The 21,174-nt window shown below is 53.7% G+C and overlaps 1 protein-coding gene across 14 annotated transcripts in view; it reads left to right on the top strand.

Annotated features, from left to right (window-relative positions):
• The first annotated feature begins 376 nt into the window (after window positions 1-376).
• The window catches only part of LRRC8D (leucine rich repeat containing 8 VRAC subunit D), a 57,847-nt gene continuing 37,049 nt past the window's right edge, over window positions 377-21,174 (top strand). The window contains exons 1-3 of one of the 14 annotated variants that reach the window (XM_064515939.1): window positions 408-483; window positions 15,349-15,651; window positions 17,084-17,218. The gene's annotated coding sequence lies outside the window, so the exon portion shown is untranslated. The other 13 variants (XM_026116507.2, XM_064515938.1, XM_064515941.1 and 10 more) reach the window with 13 other exon arrangements.

The following is a 21,174-nucleotide window of genomic DNA, read 5'->3' as shown; positions in this document are numbered from 1 at the left end:
GGGGTGGAAAACCCAATTCTGCCCGACCAAGAGGCGCTAAAGCTGTGTTTCCTAAAGCGCCGACGCTTCCAGCACTAAGGCCATCCCCGCCGGCCGCCGAGCAAGGACGCTTCTCCTCCTGCTTCCGCGGGCGGCCCGGCAGCGACGGGCGCAGGACGAGGCGCCCCCCGGCCGCACCGCGCCGCACCGCACCGCACCGCACCGCACCGCACCGCACCGCACCGCGCCGCGCCGCACCGCGCCGCGCCGCCGGGGCCCCTCGGCTGCCTCACACCGCGCTGGGAGCGCAGCTGCGGCCGACAGCAGAGGGAGCTCCGGGAGAGGAGGAGGAGGAGGAGGAGGAGGAGGAGGAGGAGGAGGAGGAGGAGGAGGAGGAGGAGAGGAGGAGGCCGAGGGGAGGCGGCGGCGGGAGCGCGCGGCCCCGTGCGGGCAGGCGGAGGCGGAGCGGGCGGGGCGGCCGCGGCCGCGCAGCCCGGGCAGCAGGTAAGGCCGGGGCGGGGGAGGGGGCGCCGGGGGCAGGCGGGGGGGCCGGGGAGCAGCGGCCAGGGAGACCCAGCGCCGGGAGAATTTGGGGTATAGAAAGACGTGGAAGAGGCCAAGCGAGAGCAGCGCCCGGGCGCTCTTTCTCTCGTCAGATGTGAGAGGAAGGGCTCGGGGTGTCTGCTGCGGAATAGCGCAGAGGAGGGAGGTGGGGACATAGCTACTAAAAGAGCATTTTCTGTGTATTTAAATGTCTAAAAGGTCTACCACATGTATTTTTTCAAGGACAGCCCTTTGCAGTGAGCACTGTTCTCGAGCCAAACTCATTTCAGAAAGTTTCAGTGACATTTTGGGGAAACTCAGATTCACATCAAAATCAAAGGGAAGCAGTGAATGTGCCTCCGTGGCCGTATAAACACAACCATGTTGGAAGGCGATGACTGTTTCTGCCACGCTCAGGATTGTGGCAACTCCAATCAGTTGCATCATATTCCTGCAGAGCCGGAGCACAGATATGAATCTTTAGCCATAGAGATATGAGCAGAAAAATAAAACTATTCTGGTCTTTCCATCACCCGTTCCCCGCGGTCCTGGGTGCAGCACAAGATCAGCCATGAATCACTGTACAGCCTCTGTGCAAAGCAGGGGAAACCACCTGCTAATTTCAGTTTATTATGTCAGAAAGTATTATTAACTTGACAAACCAAAATATTATTCGGGATTAAGGTATGATCAGACCTTCCTTCTCCTGCTACCTCTTTTTGTATGGCGATAAAACACACTGGAGCTGTTTGGGGTTGCAGGAGGTACACGTTTTGTTGCATTCTGGTGGCTATACAGCCCTGGCAGTGAATTCACTGCTGTGTAATACTTGAAAATATGGTCGGTGCTTTTTCCAAATAACTTTCATTTTGAAGGCAGACACAGAGGAGACAGAACATACTCAGGCATTCAGAGATTAAGGTAACTTGCTGCCCTGTGACAGCACGTATGTGTGACACTCCTCCCTTGCACACGCCCTGGAGGCAGGGATGGAGCAGGTTCAAACGGGCGTGCTGAACTGCACAGCGGCCGTGCACGGGCATCGCAGGAGCAGCGGGATCTCCAGCGCGTGCTGTGCTGCCGGGGGGTGGTAGCGTGGTGCTAATTGGGCCGTGGCTATCTAATTGGAGAAGCTTTGGGGATCCAAGTGCTGTTGTTTGTTGTCCCTGTATTTGAAGAAGCGTTGGGAAGAGGATTTCAGAGGTGTAATTATATCACGTTGTTGCTATGCTTTCCCCTGGGTAGAGACGCTGGAATGAAGCGAGTGGTTTTGTTTGATCTGTAATACGTGCAGGGAGCTAGCAGAAGGGGCTGCAGCCATAGTGGAAAGATTAATCTAGCCATTTCAGGCAAAAGCAACTTCTCTTCGTGCTGTGCTGGCAGGCCTGGGACTCTGCAGGCTCCCACAGAGCCTCATGTCAGGTGTCGCGGTGGGAAAACAGCCCCAAGGCCCCTGATTAAGGCTCCCTGTTTTCAGATAAGCTTTCTCCACTCTCCATTTACAGAAGGAGTGGTGGTTTCTTTGCCCCATGGGCAAATAGGGAGACAAAGAGGAGATGCAGCATGTAAGAAATAAAATGATATATTTTCCCCCTTCTCCCCATTTTTTTGGCTGTTTTTGCCTTGCCTTCTGCAGCTCAGGTTTTTTATGGTCCAGCTGGGTGAGTCCTTAATCTTCAGCCATGCGAATGGCTCTTTGCAGGCTCAGGGCGTTTTGGGCCCACATATGTTCTTTCTCGCCTCTCTGCTCCTGCTGTTCAGAAAGCTTTGCCCAGCTGCGCACCTCATTTTGTCCTTGTGACCAGGCTATTTTAAGAAAACTTCTAAAGAAATACCAAAATCAGCAAGCTCTAACTATTGTAAGTTGGACTGGGGAAGTACAGGTGAAGTGCTGGCGGGGTTTACAGCTAAGCACTCTGAAGATTGCCACTTCTTTAAAGACCGCCACTTTCTTAGGTCCAGGTAGGGCACTTAGATGTTGTATCGTGTCATTTGTACACAGAAAGTGCCAGAGCCATTTTATAAAGTCAGTCAAAGTCTGAAGAGGGAAGAAAGATTTTCCAGCATGATTTGAGGAAGAAAATAACAGACTTAAATGTCCCGGGGGGAGGCCGGGAAATAGCTCCAGCTAACTGGGCTGGACACGCTGTGACAGCTGAAGGCCTCTTTTGCTCTTACCCTGCTAATTCTGGGCATGCCAGGTTTTTAACTGTTATTTCCTACCCCATGCTCAGTGTTTAGCATTTGTGGAAACAAGGGTGAGCAGGAAGGGTAGAGACCACAGAAGTTGCTGGGTGCAAAACGAAGAAGGGGGGGAGCTGAGGCCGCCCAGGCCGAAGGCACGCGCCGCCTCGGTGGGGTGCCTGCACGCTGCTGAGCCGGGGCCTGGCGGCGGTGCAAGGGTGCCCTGCTAAGGGGGCGACGCTTGACTCTGCAGCAGGCTCCATCTCGGGTTGGCCGCGCGAGACGGACCTTGTCCCTAACGCCTGCGCACGCCGTAGCCCTGCCAGCAGCAGCCAGCGCTGAACCTCCGGGTCGTCTCCGGATATCTTGTGACTTTATAGTCCTGTATTGAGAAGTACCAGAGGGAGGGAGATTGGCCATCTGGTGGTGCTTCCACTGGATGGAGAGTGAAAACTCATGCAAACTCGATCTCCTGTGCAGTCAGGAGCGGCAAGCCCAAACTGTGCTGTTGCTTCTGCCTTCCCGCGAAAAGCTTTGCTGAGCTGCAGCGGGCCAACACGCGCCGCTTGTCGTACACACAAGCACGGCTGCTCCCCTTGCTGTTCAACACGTGCAGGTTGTGGTCGTCGTGAAGGATGAGGCCTCCTGCTCCAAACGCCTCGTGCTGTTTTTACATGGCTACGTTGCGCATTGAGCGAATGACTTTTTACTGTCTCAAATGAACCAGAAGAATTGGCGAGACCATTGTGGAGTTACGGAAGTAATAAGGAGGATGAAGAAATTGTGTTTTATTTAAAACAATCATTTTCACTTTGTACAGTAGAGAGACTCCGTCTCTTTCCAGCACGAAGGCCAGGTAGTGAGACGGCGTCTTTGTCCAAAGAGGACGTTCAGAAGCAAGGCGTGGGCCTGGGTGATCGTGTAGGACGGAGTGATAAAGCAGCAAAGAAAATTGGTTGACAGGAAGTAAAAAAAACTTGCTAAAACTGTAGATGTACCTAGAATGATAAGGACAAAGTTTTGCAATGACTTTTAGAGTGGAAAAATTACGCTTCTCTGAGCTGCTTAGACATCTTTGAGGCTGTCATAAGATTGCAGCTAAAGGAGAAGTGGTTGGCATAGTTTAGCAGACTTTCTGGAAGCTCTGGCACAGGGTCGCGGGTGCGGGGCCGGCCGTGCGGCAGGAGTGCCAGACGGTGCCGGAGCAAGGGGAGCGCCTGGAGCTGCCCGCGCTGGGGCCGGCTCTCCCGGTGGCCTCCGCAGCGCAGGCCGCTGCCAGCCTCAGCCGGCCGCGGGGCAGCGGAAGGGCTGCCAGCCCAGCCCGTTGCCTAACTTTGCCCAGGAGGTCGGGCTCGCCCGGCGGGAGGGCGCGGGGGCGGCTGGGCGGCCCGGCTGGAAGGGTGGCTGTACCGGTGGCCCTGTCCTCCCGCCACCTGGCCGGGGTGGGCACCACGAGCAGAGCTGTTCAGCGCTTAGAAACGCTTTTTTCTCTGGGAACCGGTGGCCAGGAGCCAACCAAAGTGACTCATACGCATCCTCCCCCTTTTCTAAACCAGAGTGCTCCCCCTCAAGCTTTGCACCTCCCATGAAGCCGAATTACTGTTTCTGGGAGGGAAAAGCTGACCCTCCGGCTGCTTTTCTCATGTGCGCTGCCATCAGCATCCCCTACTGAGCAACTACCCCATCTACCCTCTTCAGAGTCTTAATATTCCCTTTCATCTTAAATTTGGCTTGGGAGAAAAAACTGTCAGCCCACTCGAAGCTGGGGCTGAACTATTTCCCAGTGCGGAGTTTCCCTGTTGCTTCCCGAGGAGCCGCTGGCATCCTCTGCTGTCGGCACCGGCTCTCCCCTGCGCTCCCCGTCTGCGGTGTCTGACGGCTGCCTTGGCCTGGGCTCCCAGGGCACCCGCTGGACCGTGTCCGGCAGGTATATCTGAGATGCACGGGATAGCGATTCGAAAGACAAGCCTTTGGGTGGAAGGATTGGAAAATCTCTCAGAATAGGCTGTTGTTTTTTCAACTTGGCCAAAACCGAACTCCATCGGAGGACTAATATTTTCTAAAACATTTTAATGACCCAGGCGTGGGGATAATGGTAAGGTGGAAAAACCTGGTATCTCTTGGGTAATCAGGGTTAGGGAATTTGCAAAATGTAAACTAAACTGCAGTTGTAAAAGTAAATAGGTGGAAGATGCCCTGCGAGGCACTATGCCTGCGTTGTTATTGCTTGCGAGAGTAATCACTAATGCAATCCTCTGAGCCACAGAGCAAAGCAACAGTTGTAAAGCGCCAATGCCAAACCTGTGTGAGCAGAAGAACGCCATTTTCTCCTCCGCTGTGTGTTTTTCTCGTATCTCTTTTATTATATGGAATAACTTGAAGCTGGCTAATTTGTACTTCTGCCAGAACAACTCTATAGACTAGAACAGGAAAACAGAATAGCTGGGACATAGATTTATCCTGACCCGAGCTCCTTCGGGTTTGTGACTCCCCTCCTCTTTCTCCCATCCCACATCAGCATGTCCCAGAAAGCCGGTGCCGGCGCCGGAAGGGGCAGCCCAAAGCACTGAGGCTTGAGCCCAGGGCAGACCAGACCTGAGGCAGGGTGGGAAGGCTTTGATAGAAACACTAGAGGAGGAATATAGAGTTTTAAATTAAAAAAGGTTGAGTTACCTTTAAATACATATCCCAGTGAGGGGGAAAAAACCCAGCAACAAAACCCAGTGCGGCACATGGTCCGTGGGAGGCGAGGCTTTTGCACTTGCATTTGCCCCGGCAGGGACGGACTGCAATTGGATCTGCATCTGTCCAGCTCCGGTGTCTCGTGCCTCCTGCCCCCAGCATTACTCATCCGTTCTGTGCGCGCCTCGGCTTGGCAAGGTGGCTCCCGCTGCTGAGCAAAGGCGGCTTCAGCTGGTTCTGACCAACTCTGGCATTTGAAAAAAACCTTTTTTTTCTGCTTGAATTTCGCTGCCAGCTGCCTGCGAGTCAGGATTTCCCAGCCAGCAACTCCTGTTATTATCTGCTTTCCCTTCCTTTGATGTTTACCAGATTGGACTGCTTTTAACTCGATTAATCTTTCATCAGTGTAGAGCCCTGGTGTCACAGACCCCATGCGGCCTGGGTGCTGGGCCAGAACAAAAACAAATAAATAAATAGATAACAAATTCGCCTTGCTAAGGAAGCACTTAGTGAGGTCTAAAATTCTGGCCAAAAATAACACAAGTGTTGATGATCTCGGAGAGGAAAATAGCTAAAAGCCCAAATGAAGGTATTACAAACCAAAGCTTAAAATAAATGACAACTCATTAGACTAAATCGGAACTCTGCTAAAATTTTGTACCAGAGGAAAATGCTGGTATGAAAATAGTGCTAAACAGCTGAGAGCAGGACAGGCTGGCCTGCTTTTCTTTTGGTCTCAGAAGTTAGTGCTGCCGAGGAGGGCTTGCATTTGTAACTTGTAATGTGTCTTGTAAGCGTGTAGATGAGAAGAAGGTCTGGCTAAAAGGCATCGCTACTGTAAAGGGGTGATCCTCATGTTTAGAGGGCCATAAAGCTACTCCAAACGAGCAGTTAAGGATCCTCTCCCATCCCCTGCAGTTCCTGGAAATTATGGGGATGAAGTAAAGTCTGGAATAACGAGATAAACCAGTATTTTTTAAATGAAATTCTTGATCAAGTTCAATATGATTCGAAGGAATGGGTCACATCCAGCTCGTTAAAAAAAAAAAAAAAAGTAGGTCTGATCGCTTTTCAGGTCAGTGTCCAACCAGAGCTGCCATTCAGCTTAAGAGCAGACAAAGGGGCTGTTTGGAGGTGGGGTGTGTGTGTGTGTGTGTGTGTGTGGGACACGCCGCGTTCGGGATCGCCCCGTTCCTCCCGCCTCACCTACGCCGCGCCGCGCCGCTCGGCCCCGCAGCGCAGCCCCCCCGCCCGCTGCTTCGCCCCGGCCCGGCCCGGGGGCGGTGCGGCCCCGCTCGGGGCGCCGGGGCTCGGCCTCCCCCCGCGGCCGGGCGCGCAGCGGGGCCGCGGCACCTGCGGGCGGGGCCGGCGCCGGCGCTCACATGCGCGGCGCCGCGGGCGCCATTGGCGGCGGCCTGCGCGGCCGGCTCGGCCCTGGCGCTGGTCCCGGTCGCGGTGCCGGCGGTGCGGAGCGCGCCGCGGGGCGCAGCCAGGAGCCCCGCGCGGAGCGGTGCGGCCCTGTCCGCATGGCAGCGCGGCGGCGGTGACCGCGCGGAGCAGGTCGGTGTCCCCGCGGCGGCGGCGGGAGGCGGCCCCGGCGGGGGGGGGGGGTGCCCGGCGGTAGCCCCCCGCCTGCCCCGCCTCGGGGCTTGCTGTTCGGGTGCCCCCTCTCCCCCCCCTTCCCCCCCCTTTTTCCCCTCGGTTCCGGCGGCGCAGCGAGCCGGGCCGGGGTTTGCTCGTGTCCCGGCGGCAGCGCCGTGCTCCGCGGCCCCGCGAGCCCCCGAGCGCCCGCGCGGAGCTCCCTGCGCCGGGGCCGGCGAGGCGGCGCGCTCCGCGTGTCAGCGCTGGCGCCGCGGGCGAGGCGCAGCTGCGGCGGGAGGCGGGGGAGCAGTGCGTGCGGGACGCTCCGGCTGCCTGGGCCCGGGGGGGCCGCGGCCCTTGGCGTCGCCCCGCGCCGAGACCACGGGGGCCCAAATCAGCCAGCAGAGCGCATCTTCGGGCCCGAAAGCGGCGCGTCGCCTCCCGCCAGGCCGGTGCGCGGCAGCGGCCCTCTGCCCTGGCGGAGGCGGGGGCAGGCTGGCCGGGGCGGGGGCAGCGAGCCCGGCGGCGCTCGCTGCAGCGGCGGTGCCCCTGCGGGGAGGGAGCCGTCCGTCCGCCGCGGCGCCTGGGGCCGTGTTACGGGCGGGGGCAACGCCGGGGCCCGCAGCTGCGCCCCCCGTTCAGAGCAGTGTTTGATCGGCGCCGCGGGGGGAGAGGACGGCCTTCCCGCCCTGAAACGCCGGCGGGAAGCGGGCATGGCCCCCCGCCTGGGAGAGGAGGCGTGCGGGCAACTGGCAGGAGCAGCGCGGAGGTCTCCATCCCGGCGAGCTGAGCCGTCGAGAAGGCGCTTTCATCCCAGGCAGGCTGCGTAAGTAGCCACGTCCCTTTCTGTCTCTTTTTCTTTCCCTCCTGCCCTTCTGGTGGCAGGGGCAGCCCCCTTCCTTCAAGCCCGGGAGCGAGGGGCTGGGGGATGCAGAGCCAGTGTGGTGCTATTTGCTCTGGATTGCCATCTTGGATGTGCTCGCCAAGCCCTGCTCCGAGGCCAGGATTGTATTCGTTCTTTGTGATTTATAAATCCCCTATAAACCTTTTATGATGGCTGGAAGTGATTTATGAGGTCCTGACCTAGGAATATGCTACTCTGGTAATATTTTCTGTGCTGCACACCATTTTCTCAGCTGTTTCTCGGGAAGCGTTGCTTCCACAGCAAGCTCACTTGCTGCTTTGCCTGCGTCTCTCTCCGTGTGAGAGGCTCCTGCCTGTTAGGTTTGCCATGTCCGTTCTCCTGCACATAATAAACCAGCAATATTTAAATAGATACTGTTATTTGCAGTCAAGGTTACTTTGATAAAGCTCCAAAGTTTATAAAAGCAACACGAGGTAACACAGAGAAGGAAGCAGCGTAAGCAGTAATTTATTTTGTAAGATCCGGACATGCACACTGCAGATATACACACCGGTCCTGGCGTCCTCTGGGGGCACAGTAACCTGCCCGGCGTGTCCAGGCCTGGAGGAGGAATTACAGAGCAGCAGCGCTCAGAGCAGAGGGAGTCTGTGTGCTGCTGGCACGGGAGGGCGATTATTAATAGGAGCAAACCTGTGCGTTTCTCCAGCCGTGCGAGGAGAGCCCGAACAATTAGATGCTCGCTACAAAAAGATTAACTGAGTATGTTGCCCTGACGTGTAACCGAACGTGTGAAATACGGTTCTTTCATCCCAGCCCTTTCTCAGTCCTGTTTCCCGTCACCGCCAAAACCCCCTTTCTCTTCTGTGAGAGCAGGTAGTAGCCTGGGGGTGCAGGGACTGCAAGTGCCGTGTGCGGACCCTGCTCTTAACCGCGTGCCTGGTGAGGAAGAGGAAGCTCGTGCAGTTGGTGGTGTGCGTTCAGGAGGTCCTCCCAGCCACGGGAGGATGAGCAAATAAATGCAAGGGGGGGAATGCTAGATGCCTGCCTTTGTCCAAAAGCACGTGCAGCCCCGCGTGCCGCGGCTCCGTGCAGCTCTGTGAGAAGCGACTCTGCTGAGATTTCCTGCCTTGAAGTTGCTTCTTTACACTTCTCCAGGTGTTCTCGTTCCTCCTCCGCAGCGTGTCAAGGCCTTGTTCAAAGCCTGCTGAAGCCAGTGGGAACAAGTGGATTTTGAGTCAGGTCCTGTAGCACTGGCTGATTTTGGGTTTTTTTTTTTTCCTCCCCCAGCTTGTGTTCCCTGACCGTGTTGGCGGTTGTGTCGTTTGCTCCAGTGCTTCGTTCCCCGGGGCCCTGCGGCCGGGTGTCGGCCCTGGCGTGCTCCTGCACCCCCAGGAGCCCCAGGAGAGGTTACTCGTACCGGTGCGTGGGCGCTGACTAATCAGCGAGGATTAAGTCTTAAGGCTTAAAGAATTTAATCAGAATGTCGGCTGGGGGTGAGAGGAAGCTTGAGTCACAGGTGACGTCGCGGGGAACCCAGTGCACTCCTCTCTCAGCTGGGTGCAAAGGGAGCTGCAGCTAGTTAGTGTTTCTTTTACCACATGATGAACGGGGAAGTTTTTTTTCCTTTTTCTTCTCAAAAGAACAATTTGTATCTTGTAAGCAATTCATACAACTCCTGTAGTTCTTAAATATTTGGCAAACACAATTATCAGTCTTTACCTTACACTCGAATGTTACTATATAAAACCGAATAAAACATGATATTTCAGTTTCTGCTATTCTACTTTTTCCATTTTTTTTGCCAGCATTGAAATTAGACTACACGGTTCTCCTTTTTGTTCCTTCCCTTCTGTTTTTTCTTTCTTTGGTAATTGGAAGATTACATTCTGGGGGAAAAAAAGAAAAGATATGTTAAGAAAAATTGAAGTAATTTTCCCCAGAAGACTTGCATTTGGTTAAAAATTTATCTGTACTTTTGCATAACTGACATTTTAAGCACTTTTTTCTAACAAGCAGTGAAAGTCGGTGGCCTTCACCGTGCAGAGACTTGTGCACATGACTAATTTCCTGCACACACACACACACACACACACACACACACACACACACACACACACACACAATCTCATGAGTGTGCACGCGTGCAGGAGGCTCGCTGGGGTCCGAGTGCTGGTGCTCGATCTCGCAAGTGTGCTCAATCTCTCGGCTGTGCTGCTGAGTTGCTAGGGGCCTATGCTTGTGAGTATTTGCCAGAAAAAGGCTGAAATATTGAGAAGGAAGTCTGTGAAAGGCACAGTGTTCCAGCAACTACCAGCGTTATATTTCTAAAAGCCAATTGTAATTACTGTTGTAAAGCAATTCTGCGCCTCTTACCTTGGGAACACTCTGAGCCAGGTTTTTTCAAAGCGTGACTTGCTTTTATTGGGGATGGGGTTGGCTTCAGAGCTCTTGCTCTGAGCGAGCTGAGTGCAATTCCCTTTTAACCATTTAGCGAAGAGTGGGTGCCGATTGCTTGCCAGGCCGTTTTTCCCCTCAGGGACTCCAAGGAAACTTAGTAAAGACCAAAGCCAGCGTTGCTAGTGTTGAGCTTGTTGAGAATCGTCTTGGGTTTTGGCAGGTTAAAAAGCCGAGTGCGTCACAAGGCAAGTTGGCACTTTCTAATACTATCAGTAACGCTTGTTTCCACATGGTTAATTTTAACTGGCGCTACCTCAGTCTTTCTCTCACCACAAATTTCTTTAATCAAAGGCTTTTTTCAGTTACCTCTATATTCTTTGTAGCCATATTCTCCCAGTCCTGCCAGAACGGGATCCCGTCCCCTCGGGGAAGGCGGCCTCGGAGGACCTCTGCGCGGCAGCTCCCGGCGTGCTCGGCCGGGATCCCCGGCAGGAGGGAGCTTGTTTGCTTGGAGCGAAGCCAGCGAAATGCCGGTGCTGCCCAGCGCTCCGGAGGGAAGCGGGGCTGGGGCAGAGCGTGGCTGCACCAAAGGCCCGTTGGTTGGCACTGCTGTGAGAGAAATGCCTTCCCTGGTCGTCGTCTTCCTCTTCCGTGGATAAATTGGGATATCAAACCTGTAGTTTGTGCAATCCCCAAACTGTTGCCACCTCTAGTTTTCCTTCCTTTCACTTCTTCTTTCCTCAGAGTTGGTTTGTTTTAAGGCTGAAGTAGCTGTGAAATTCAAGGTATCAGCAACAGTTGTGGTATAAAATGCTGCTCCCCTAAAGGAGCAGGCATGCCATTTGTCGTCCAGGCTTTTAAGACCTGCTTGTCTGAGGAGGTAACTGGTGAAGAGGGGAAGAGAGCAAGCAGGCTGGAAGCACCTGGCAGCCAGCAGCAGAGGAGAGCAGTCGCCTCTATGCACTGCGGTCCCACATTTTGTGTTACCTGGTCAATAGAGGAAGAAATGGCCCAGTGCGTGTGACCTGTCCTGCTCCCCATTAGTGCTAAAAAGAGCCCTTTTTACATATGGTCTTTTTGTTGAAAGCTGAGCACCTCAGGTGTCCTCTGTTACAAAGGTCTCCTTGGAAGACCAGGAGACTGCAGTGGAAGATCCCTCTGGACCAAGGAGAGGGCATGATAGACAATTAAAAGCAATTGCTACTTCCCTTATTACAGTACTCTTCAAACTGTTTGCCATGCATTTAAATTTTAAAAAATTGCACAATCCCCAAAGTAGAGTTTTAAGCAGTTGGAATAAAAAGCCCTCCTGATTCACTGGTGCAGGATTTTTATCTGAGTCATGTCTCCTGGTGATTTTTTCCCCATGTGTTGGGAAAAACCATGGATGGGGCTGCCTAAACACAGAAGTCTACTGCTGTTTTAGATGTCTCATCTGTGACACCCATGTGGAGCTGGCAAATGTGACAGGACCTACCGCAGACTGTGTCCCGGAGCATCGCTGGTCCCCAGCAGATGCCCTGGACTGACCCACCCCTGGGCCCGTGGTGAGAAGATGTGCGCACAAGGAAGGAGTGAGCATGAGGGCTTCTTACGGCCCTTGCAGTGAAGCAATGGGGCAGGCAGGAGCCTGCCCCAGTGCAACCCATAGCTGCAAAACCACAGCCAAGATGCTGTTTTTTTTCCCCCCTTGAACTTCATTCTTTAGAAGTCAGCACTGAGATAAGTTTCTCTATAAAAGGTGTTCCTGATTGCTCTTGGTTTCTGCTGCAGCTGGGCCTGCCCCACCCCTGCCCGGCTGATGCCACAGATACCAACGTGCCTGCTAAAAGCAGTGTTGTTTTTTGGGTAGACTTGATTTGAAGAACTTAATTCTTGCTGCAGGGATTTTGCAACTTATGACAGTAGCTCTAAGGAGAAAACAGATGCATATAACATGCATATAAATAAGAGCACTGTCTGCTCTTCAGCCATCGCAGTGTGAGAAGGAGAGGGGATTTGTACGTTCTCAGGTAGTGCGAGATCTTGCATAAAGAGTGCCCGGGCCTGGAAGGACCCTTGCACCCGCTCGCTGAAGCTGTGCACTACGGAAGGAGACGGTCCTACGCTCTTGCAGTGCCTTAAGGTCAGAAGAGAAGTTGGAAATTCCGAGGAGATTTTTTTTGTCCACCTTGATGGGTGTTCATACAAAGTTGGTTTTGTCATATTTTATCAACAAAAAGTACAGCTTGTTGTCTATCCCAAGTGTACTGGTTAAAAAAACAAGGTTATACAACACTGACTTGCTAATCGTTGAAAACAACCTTTCCGTTCAACAGCTTCCTCTGTGAATATTAATATTTTATACAAAAGTATTATGTAATAGACATTTTGTCTTCCCTGCAGTCTTGCGCGGAGGAGCACGTTGTCAAGCTCATGTCATTTGGCTTGTTCGGTATAAATTTGTCTGCTAATCCAGTGCAAATGTCAGTGAATGATTAAAAAATGTCTATCTTGCATATTTGCGCCCAGCGCTTTGTGTACAGAGCACTGGCAGGGAGGGCGGGAGCTGTGTCGATTTGACAGTCTCGGCGTTAGAGCTTGGGCAGACGCGTGGAAGGTGCTGCGCTGCCCTGTCGCGTTCCCGAGCGCCAGCGTGGTTACGCCCACTTTCCGCGTGCGTTAGCAATTGCCTTCATCAGAGCTGCACGGAGGAAGCAGACTGCACGCTTAATCTAACCGGTGCTTAAAAATACAAACGCAGAGACGTACGTACGGAGCTCCTCTGCATGGCTGCCACCCCGCGGTGTCCAGGTCCGCGCTCTCTGTCGGTGACCAAAGTGAGAAATAAAGCCCGACTCCCTTAGCCTGGAGGAGGAACTGACAAAAGGGAAATGCAACTTTGGGGGCATTTGGGTTTATATTTTTTATGTAACACTTGCCGTTTTAATAATGCCTACTAAACTCCTTCACTGTTTTCCACGTTGGCACTGCCAGCGGAGGGGAAGGGCAGACGGGCTCCATGGCTTTGTGTCTCCCCTGCCCCCGTCTCCGGAAGGCGGCGAGCGTGGGTGGGTGCCGCAGCACTTGCGCGTTTAGGCAGTGCTAGTGCCCCTGTGGAAAGCGGGTAGGAAAGAGCCAGAGGGGAAGAGCTGTCCTTGAGAAAAAGGAGTGGACGGAGAAAGAGACGGAAGTGGGTGGGTGTGATAAAACAGGAAAAAAATGAGGTGGTTTGGGCAAGACTCTATTTCTACTGGTTAATATCTGTGGTTACATTTTGCATGTGTTTGTTTTTAGTGTAATTTGATTTAGGAAGTACCTGTATTGAAAGATCAATTTGAGCGTCCTGATTAGCATCAGCCAGTTTAACCAAAGCAGATTTTAAAGAAAAAAACTGTCTGGGCCGGAGTTACAGGAAAACAAAAGTGAAGAAGTGCACAGTAAAACCAGAAAATAAAAACCTGGAGGAAGCATGCAAAAAGCTAGAAGAAAATAGTAACATTGTGGCAAGTGAAAGGAGATAACAAATTTTTTGAGATAAGTGTGAGTAAATGTAAAATCTTAAAGCAGTGAGTTGTATGTGCTGTCCTGCCCGTGCGAAGCGTGTGAATCCTGCCCCTCTGCGGTAGCCTCGTCCCTGCAGAGGAGGCTTTCGTGCTCAGCGCCCCAGTGGCCGAGTCCTGCCGGTTTAATATGAGCTTGAAAACACGTTGCAAAACAGTGCGGGCCCGTGCCCTGGGCGCACGCGTTGGCCACGGCAATCTCCCGCGGCCCGGGCAGCTCTGCCTGCTCGCCAGCGCCGTTCGGTTCGTCGACGTCTTGGTTGCTTTCCAGGCTTTTGGGAAGTGCAGGAGAGGTTTGCACCGAGCCGCGGGCGAGGGGACGAGGAGGGGAGGGTTACGGGGAGCCCCGGAGGCAGAGGGGCGATGGGGGCTGGGGAGGGCTGCAGCCGCGGCGGCCCCCGGGCTCTGCCGAGAGCAGCCGCCCAGTGCGGGATGCCGGCGCGGGGCAGCGCCCGCGGGGCTTTCTGCCGGCAGCGTGCTTTCCAGGCAGCAAAACCTGCAGCTCACCTGGTCAGGGCGCGATGTGCTTCTGGTAACGCTCCGGTGCTGCCTTGGGGTTTCCCGTGCTGCAGCGAGGGGGGAAGGTGGCGTTTGAACCAAAGCGAGCGTCAAGCGTGCGCTGCTGGCTGCGCCCCTGGGGATAAGCGCGGGACTGAGAATAATTCAGTTGCGCTGAAATCAAACTTTTATTGGGTGAAACCAATAATTTTATAGTTATCTTATTAACTGATCCCCCCCCAAGTTCTCTACTACGTCCCCAAATCCTGTGATTTCCCTCCCTGTCCTTCCTCTACAGTGACTTCATGTGAACTTGGCCCGCAAGCATGTCATCCGATTTTTCACCCCGTTAGCCGTGATTGTTTCCCTGCTAAGCACAGCAGAAATAGTAGTGTTTTGATCAGTGGAAAAAATGTCTGATTGACTATAGAGATGAAGGCAGGCACATGTAGGCTACAGTATATAGGACATGGCCATTTGGAGGTTGCACGTGTTGTGCCTCAAGTGCCAAATGCCTGGCTGTGGTTCAGATAAAATTGGCGTCTGATGCCATCGCCCCAGTATAAATGGTAAATCTTTGCCTATGCCAGAGGGGCCTGAAAGCACAGAGAAAGACTGAGGAGAACGGGTGCCAGAGGAGAGTTGGCTATAAGCGTTTTGGTGCATCTGCTCCTTATTTGACATCCTGTATTGCAGCTATTCCGCGTGCTGACGCTGTGAAAGAGTGGGTGTGTATTCCTTGTATCAGTGCAGATGTTTCTGTAAATAAGACATTGCTTTGTTTTAGGAAATGGAAGTTGCCACTTCTGCAATGGGAAGGGGAGCTAACGGCAGAAATATAGAGAGAGGCATTTTCATATGGTATGGGGAACAAAACGCAGGAGGTTTTCTGTGGCAGGAACTGCAGGGAAAATGCCTCCACTGATCTTGGCTTTACCCGAGCGCTGATATGTATGCGCTCTTACGCACTGATATGATTCATATGCAAATGTGTGCTTTAGCCTTTTTTTTTTTTTTTAAACTTTATCCTCATGAATGATTTTTGACATCTGTTTCCCCCCCCCGCCTCCCCTCCAGGTGTGCTCCATCTCAGTCCCTTCCTGGAAAGGCGAGGACAGCGGTGCTGCGCCTCCGTCCCTCAGCAGCCTTTGGGGCTGAGAGGAGCCCCTGGGGACGAGCTGTTCTTCCTGGCCTTCAGCATCGTGTTGAGCGTGGCGGTAGCGTTCAGCAGAAACCAGGAGCTCCGTCTCCTGACACCCTTCCTTGAAGGCTGGTCCGTCTCCATAAACGCAGCGCTCCTACTTTGGAAGTGGGAGCTGCCTTTGCCATCTGCTTGCAGAAGCTGTTGCCTCTGGGACGGCCACGGAGGAGCGGGGAAGGGTACGGCACGCTCTGCCCGGGCCCCTCTCGCGCGCGCCTCTGAGCTCGTGAGGAAAAGTCACAGAAACAGCGCAGGTGAATGGCCCTGCGGCTGCTGGAGCATTTTCGGTCAGAGCTCAAGTACGATCCAAAGGTCTGCTCGGAAATCTGCTCACAACAGACCCCTGTAAAATTTCTGGTCGGAGCTTTTTTTGCGTATTTAAGAGCCAAGAAGCGGTCTCAGGAGCCTGCGGTTCGGGTGCAGTATCCTGTGACGTGATTTCGTCCTCCCCAGACTTGGGTGCTGCTTTGCTGTTGCCCCTTTGAAGGAGGAAAAAAGGAAGCCTCTGCAACTTCTGCAGTTGTGCTTCTTTAAAATGCGTTGCTGGTAGTGTGGTTGGCAGCGCCTTCGCCAGCTCCTTGCCCTGGGTCTCTGCCGCTAAGGGGAGACGAGCGTGACCCGGGGCAGTGCTGGGCGGCTCCCGGCGCTGGCAGTCCGGGGAGAACAAATTAAGAGGGAAGTAAATCAGAAATGGAGCGGTGTGCGGGGCGGCGCGGTGGGGGCGCGTCCGTGCGGCCGGGGCTGCGCCCTCGCTTGCCGGTGGGCGAGTCGGTGCCGCCGGGAGCAGCTTGTGCGGCAGGAGCTGGGGAGCGGTCCAGGCGCCGGGCCTGCCGCAGACCGGCTGCAGCGCGGCTCCCCGCGGCGGGGGCGGGGGCGGAGGGGGGGTTGCCCGGGGGCGGGACGCCCCAACACGGGGCCGCGCTCGGCGGCCGCCGCCGGCCAGCGAGGTGCGCGCCGCCGCCGCCGGGGCGGGCCGGGCCCGGCTGCGCTCCGCTGCCGCCCGCGCAGGGGAAGCGCCGCGCCGTGCCGTGCCGTGCCGTGCCGTGCCGTGCCGTGCCGTGCCGCGCCGGGGGAGCGGAGGGCGCAGCCCGAGCAGGTCGTGGCGCCCCGCTCCGCCGCCGTTCGCTGCGGGCCCGGCGGGTCGGGTCGGGTCGGGTCGGGTCGGTCGGCGGTGCCGGCGCGGTAGCGGAGCGGCGCTGGGGCGGAGCAGAGGGCCGCCTTTGTTCTCGGCGGGGAGCGGCGAGCTGCGGTAGGCGGTGCGGGCCCGGGGGCTGCCGGTGCGGGGCCGCGGGCAGCGCTGTAACGCGGCGCGGGGGGCTCCGGCGGCGCTGCGCGGGCGGTCGGCGCGGGGAGAGGGGCGCTTGGCTGAGCTTGCTGCCTGCCCCGGGGTATCTAAGAGAACAGGCGGGGAACGGCACTTCGCTGGCTGGAGCGGTCTCCGCCGCTTAGCGGGCAGCCCGGAGCGTCTCCGGAGTTACCCGAGGACCGGGCTGCGGCGGCGCGGGGGGCTGGCGTCCTGCCCCGTCCAGCGAAAGCGGTGTTCCCCTGGCGCCCCGCTCGCGCCCGCGCCTCGGTCACCCCCTCGACTCACGGCGGCTTGTTTCCACGCAGGAGGCGTCTGCGGGGCTCGTCGGAATGAGCGAGTGACCGTCGGCGCCCGGCTCGGCGTTCCCGTCACCGGCCCCGCGGCCCGCGCTCGGCCGAGCCCAGCCGGAGGAGCAGGGAGGAGAAGCACAGCCTGATCAGGTACCGAGCGCCACGAGCCGTCTGCTGCCGGGCGGACGTGGGGAACGCGCGTAGCTGTGAAAACAGAGCTCTGTTCCTTGAAAACCCTAAGGAGCGCTCGTGACCCGGTGAGGCGCCCGCACGCTCTGCGGGGCTGCCCGAGGTGCGCGTTGCGCGCAGGAGCTCTGCGCCAGAGCCGAGTAACCGTGAACGAGCGCAGCTCTGCGTTTCCTGGGGTGTTTGGTTCGTACGCCCCGTGTGCAGCGCAGCCCGGTCAGCGCTTGCCGATGCTGTGTGCGGGCTCCGTGGGAGCTGCAAAGAGTCTGGCTAGAAATACTCCTAATGGCTGTTGAGGAGCAATCTGAGGACTTGAAGGACAGAGTTTTTCCTCAGTTTTGTTCTTTTTTTCTAATAGGGAGATACACACGCCAGCTTTCCAGGAACGTAACGTTACAAGGTAGCCATAGGGACGGAAAGGGAGCAGGCTGATAGGTTATAAAACAAAACCAAGTGTTGGCTTATTAACTGTGTGGTTTTTTTCCTCTGAGATTCCTATAGCTGTCTCTGGTAACCAGTATTTGTTCTTGCAAACAAATCTTTCACATTGTCATGCGTCCGGAAGAGTTGGTTAGTTAGGTTCATTTTGCTGCATGCAAACAGTCAGGAAAGGCTTGAGATCTCCATTTATTTAATTAATTTAAAATTGTATCTTTTTTCTTATGTGACTACTTTTTAGTTTATGTGTAACTCCTGCCAGAGGTCGAGGTTCTGAAAAGGCTTGTGCGTATTTTCTGTGTACCGTGGAGGTTCCTCAAGGCCGGGCTCCCTAGCCGTGCCCGTACAGCGCTTGAAATGGTGCTAGCCCACAATTTACTTTTAGGGGGAGAGATTTTTTGAAGAGGCCTAGTGTTTTCCACCTGAAGTGATACTTTCTCTCCAAAAATACCAGCGTCTTTTCCGTAGGTCGTCTGAATTTATTACAGACTCCTTTTGATGTTGTTTCTTATTTATTGACCCAGGTGGAAATAGTGGGCTTTTGTTTAGATGACCTGTTATGAAAATTATTCTTAGCGTTTGCAGGGTAATTTCCAGCTCAGTCTGATTGAACCTTTCCTTGTGTGGCTATAGAGAGGGAAGTCCTTTTCCAGCACGCTTGGGGAAGCCTCGCTGTTTTGTCTGGGGACATGTGAATCGGCGTTTGTTTGATTCGACAGTCGGCTTCCTGCCCGCGGGAGGAGAGCGGCGCGCTCGCCGGCAAACATCCCTCCCGCCGCCGCAGTGCTGGGGGGTTGAGGAAAGCTGGTAGCTACTGGTTAAATAGCTGCGTAGCAGGATGAAGAGGGATTATGAAGCATTGCTAGAAAATGCGTGGCTGTGTGCAGGCCCCGTGGGCTCCGCAGACGAGCTGACCTCAATCCTGCCGCCGGGCCGCCTGGTTTCCGCTGCGGTGCAGTGTGGTGTGGCAGGCGGGACAGCCTGCGGCACGCTCGCATTGGGGGGGGAATAAAAAAGAAAGAAAGGGGGAGAAGAGAAGGTATTTATATTGAAATAGGAACGCAGGCAGTGCAGTTTTTGTGACTGTACTGAATTTCTCTTAAAAGTTGGTGGGGGATTTTTGTTGTTGTTGCTGTAGCCTGTCGTTCTGTATTTTTGTGTTGAGCCCTTCCCGCGGAGGCAGGATGCGTGTGCGCCGTGAGCACTCTCGCTAGGGAGAGCGGAGAGGTGGTTCTCTGCCGGATGGGAAAACATACGGGTGGGTTTACCGGTAAGAGGTTTTTAGCAATGGTTTGGAGCCAAGACGCGTTTTAGGAGATAAATGGTAATACATCTCTTTTCAGCAGTGAAACGGTTAACTGAACTGACCCTTGGTCATCACTTGGGGAAATGGAGTTAATATCCCCTTGACATTAACAGAAAGTTTACAGGCTGTCTGTTCATTTGGGAAGATTATATATATTGACAAACATGACAGCAAAATCCAAAGAGAAAATTAAATGCCACATTGGTTGAAGTAAAGCCGCTGGTTCTGACCTGCATGCAGGATTGTGCCCCTGTAACTGCTTGTAGCACGACTGTGACTTTGCAGTTCAGTTTCTGCCGGCACAAGCCTGGTGTGATGGCACTAGCCTCTTACTCCCTTCCTTGGTAGAAGTAAGCTGCACTGATGCAATGCTCTGCTCCTTTTCCATCACCCTCCCGCGGGTGTGTTCTTGGTGCCCTGCCTGGCTGCTTCCTCCCGAGGTGCCTCCACGGCTCACGGAGGAATTTTTCTGCTGGTGCTGCTCAGACCTGGTGCTGAGAGAGGAGCAGCCTGAGCTGGCAGAAGAGTCTCTGCCAGCAGAAGGGCTTCTGCAGTAAGGTCTTTGCTGGCATAGTTGGGAAGCCAAAAAAAAGGGGGGGGGGGAGGGGGGACTGATATAGCTAAATCAGCAAAATTTTTAAGTGTGGCTGGGGGCTTTGCTGTGCAAGTATTCTGGTCTGCTTGCAGTGGTGGAGTGTATGCATATATATATAATTTATGTATGTCTGGAAAGCTCTTCTGTAAGAGCATAAGCTTTAAGCACTTTTGAATTTTTTAAGAGGAATTTCTGCAGCTACGGAGTTGTGAAGTGCCAGGGGAAACAGTGATATCCTCAAACATAGCTGGTTTATTTAAAATCACATATCACTGATGTGCTTTCAATTTGTTTTAAAAACAACTTGTCTGCATAAGCTATTTCTTTACTATGTGGACATAGTAAGCAGTAATGCCCACCTTCTACTGGAAGTAGGAAAGAAGAGGACACAGGGAAGGTATGAATTTACTTAGTTATTTTTTTCGTTGTTCCTTGCATCCTGCTCATCAGCATTTCAACATGTAGTTGAAACCCCTTTGCAGTGTAGGAGAGAGCATTCGTTCTCCAGAGGTAGGTAAATCTAACAGATTTACTTGTTAATAACTCAGCTCTTTTCATGAGTAAATTATAAAAATGTATTGTTATCAGACTTCAGGTTAGCAGGTATCATGAGTCAGCCTGCTCTAATCTGTTTATGGAGTGTCGGATTTAATCTGTATTGATGGTCCGTTGTATTTCATATGTATGAGCCATGTGAACTTGTGGCAGAAAAGGACAGTAAGAGCAGGAAAAAAAATAGCTTGCTTGTGAAAATAAAATCAGTGTGCTGCAACCAATATTTTTGATGGTGGCTGCCAAAGGGAAGAAAAAAGATGGATGTATTGAAGAGCTGTGTATTTATAAGTGTCCTCCAGTCTCGGGGAGGGGGAGCTTTGCTCAATTCCAAGTGTATTGCATGTGATGGGCTTTTTAGAGTGTTAATCTATAGATAGACTTTTAGCTTAATATTAAAACAAGCTGCCGCTATAGAAAATGCCTGTTGATTTTTAGAGCTGGATTGGCTTCCCTGCAGATCTGCATGCTCATATATTGAGACAGTTATATTGATGTTATTGCCAAGGCTGCCTCAAAGCAGCGGTAAATTTTTACTTGGGTATAGAGTTTTTATTTTGACTACTACTTTGCAATAAAAAGGACTTCTACGCACCCACCTCAAGGTTACAATTTTCATGTGAGATCATCTTTTCTTTTTTCCCTTCTTCCTAGTAAAGTTATATTTGTGATGCAGAATTTTCAATGTTGACTTTAGATACGGAAGTGGGAAAGCAGCCTTATTTTGGTTATTTTTCACTGTTTTTGCTTCCATGCTTTTTTGGGTAGGGAAGACTTGTCCATCACTGAATAACAAAAACCAGTCCCCACAACAAAACTTCTGTGAGTTGAGCTTCTTCCAGCTAGCTAGTTCTTCTGTAAGCCTAGATCTAACCCAGCGGTTGGGTATCGACTGCAACATCTGGGTAAGGAAAGACACAGAGTATGCAGGTGCTTGTCAGCAAACTTGCTGTAGCATGCAAAAATGTGACCAAGGTCAGAATGTAGCAGTTCTTCATTTAAATTTACACCGGAAAAATATTATGTTGC

This window comes from Dromaius novaehollandiae, chromosome 8 (genome assembly GCF_036370855.1).
Source record: "Dromaius novaehollandiae isolate bDroNov1 chromosome 8, bDroNov1.hap1, whole genome shotgun sequence".
Taxonomy (NCBI): domain Eukaryota; kingdom Metazoa; phylum Chordata; class Aves; order Casuariiformes; family Dromaiidae; genus Dromaius; species Dromaius novaehollandiae.
The sequence above is the reverse complement of the archived record's forward strand: the minus strand, read 5'-3'. Positions and strand labels throughout refer to the sequence as shown.